The following is a 2,703-nucleotide window of genomic DNA, read 5'->3' on the forward strand; positions in this document are numbered from 1 at the left end:
AACAGCTTCTATCCCCAAGCCATAAGACCCCTGAACAGCAATCAAAGGGCTACCCAGACCCCTCTTTTCTGCTGCTGCTACTCTCTGTTTATTATCTATGCATAGTCACTTCTAACTCTACATGTACATATTACCTCAATTACCTCGACTAACCAGTGCCCCCGCACATTGACTCTGTACCGGTACCCCCTGTATATAGCCTCGCTATTGTTATTTTACTGCTGCTGTTGAATTATTTGTTACTTTTATTTTTTAAATATATTTTCTAACACTTATTTTTCTTAACTGCATTGTTGGTTAAGGGCTTGTAAGTAAGCCTTTCACTGTAAGGTCTACACTTGTTGTATTCTGCGCATGAGTTGTAAGTGAACATTAAAGAACACAATAGTAGGCTTTCCTGAAACAGGGAGGACAGGAGCAGCTTTTAGTGTTCCTGAGTTTAAGGTGGCAGTGACAAAAAGAGCCACGGATCATTTATCTGTTTACACAATGGAGTTGCTGGCCATACTATTGGCTGCAGAGTGGGTGGAGGAGGTGAGGCCTGACAGGGTAGTTTGATGAGCTTAAATTCATGTGTGTCTCAGAGCAGACAGGATGTATTGTATGAGGTTTTACAGTGTTTGTATAGGGTGAAAAAGGTGGGGGTATTTGTGACATTCCTCTGGGTACCAGCTCATGTTGGTAGATAGAGGGGAATGTAGTAGAGGGGAATGCGGAAGTTGATATTATTGCCAAGCAGGCTCTTAAACATCCTAATGTTGAGATGGAATTGGCCATCAGTAAAGCAGAAGCCAAGGAATTAATAAGAACAGTGGTTAAAAATAATTGGCAAGAGTTGTGGAGCAGGGAGAGTAAGTGAAGACACCTGTATAAGATCCAGGAAAAGGTGGGGAAAGGGAGGTCCTCAGGCCGAGAAGGGAGGGAGGGACTGGGACACACATTGAAAGTGGTGGGGAAACATCTGACTGGGAGGTGTGATCATTGTCAGGAGGAGATGGAGACAGTGGAATATGTTCTATTTCAGTGCCAGAAATATGTGAGAGAAAGTGATTTAGATTTGAGGAGTAATGGGGTTGAAGAGCCAGGATTAAGTGAACTTTTGGGGAAATCTTCAGGGGGTTTAGTATTTACTTTTGTATTTAATTTCCTTAGGGAGATGAGATTATTGGTCAGGATTTAGACTTTCACTGTCTCTGGTCCACACTCCAGTCCAGTTGGTGGCGGTAATGCACCTTAATGTGGTTGCCAACCGCCATATAAAATCTATAGGGGGGTAAGGGTGACAGCGGGCCCAGTGTTGAAATTTAGCGACTCAGTCAGACCCGTCTAGCGACACATTTTCAAAAAAGCGACTAGCGACTTTTTTTTGGTGTTATTGAGACTCTGACGTGAAAGCATCTTTAGAATACCCTCGTTGCACATTCCACGCTCGAACGTTTCATCCTGTTGGAAGACCAAAGTATTGTGAGTATTTTTGGCTGACCGTTTTGCTACCACCGGAAGCTTCATGAAGATTGCCCATTTAGTTTTTCTAAGGACCCAGAAAACTATTCAAGTAAGTAAATCTATTTAGAAAATGATGATTTAAAAGTATCATTAGCTAGCTTCCTACAGAAACGGAGTGTGCAGGCTAACTCAAATGAGCTGCGAACGAATGTTAGCTAGCGGGGATTAGCTAGCAAGATGGCGGTCAGTGCAGATAATGTGTTTTTGGTAGCTGAAAGAAATTATTGGATTTCCTTACCCAAATATGAACATTTGGTCATAAAACCCCGTTTGAATATGGTTTAGTTTGTTTACCAAATTGATTACTTTCTGCAAGTTATTCACCTCTAAAACTAAGTTTGATGTGTCCAATGCAAATAGTCTGTGTGGCCATTTTATTAATTTCTCAGCAGTATTATGGCTTGGTGGTAGAATCTGTTAAGCAGCCTTTTGGACCTAGACTTGGCGCTCCGGTACCGTTGCGTGCGGTAGCAGAGAGAACAGTCAATGACTTGAGTGACTGGAGTCTTTGACAATTTTGGGGTCTTCCTCTGACCGCCTAGTATATACAGTGCCTTCGGAAAGTATTCAGACCCCTTGACTTTTCCACATTTTAAAGTTGTTTGAAAATGTATTAAATAGTTATTTTTCCCTCAATCATGACAAATCAAAACAGGTTTTAGACATTTTTTTGCAAATGTATTTAAAAAAAATAACTCACATTTACATAAGTATTCCAACCCTTTACTCAGTATTTGTTGAAGCACTTTTGGCAGTGATTACAACATTGAGTCTTCTTGGTAGGACCATACAAGCTCGGCATATCTGTATTTGGGGAGTTTTCCCCATTCTTCCCTGCAGATCCTGTCAAAGCTCTGTCAGGTTGGATGGGGACCGTTGCACAAGCATTTCGCTACACTCGCATTAACATCTGCTAACCATGTGTATGTGACTAAATAAAATTTGATTTGATTTGATTTGCCTAGCTATTTCAGGTCTCTCCAGAGATGTTCGTTCGAGTCCTGGCTCTGGCTGGGCCCCGCAAGGACATTCAGAGACTTGTCCCGAACCCACTCCTGCATTGTCTTGGCTGTGTGCTTTGTGTTGTTGTCCTGTTGGAAGGTGAACATTCACCCCAGTCTGAGGTACTGCTCTGGAGCTGGTTTTCATCAAGGATCTTTCTGTGTTTTGCGCCGTTCATCTTTCCCTCGACCCGCC

The sequence above is a fragment of the Salvelinus sp. IW2-2015 genome, unplaced genomic scaffold (assembly GCF_002910315.2).
Source record: "Salvelinus sp. IW2-2015 unplaced genomic scaffold, ASM291031v2 Un_scaffold1987, whole genome shotgun sequence".
Taxonomy (NCBI): Eukaryota; Metazoa; Chordata; class Actinopteri; order Salmoniformes; family Salmonidae; genus Salvelinus; species Salvelinus sp. IW2-2015.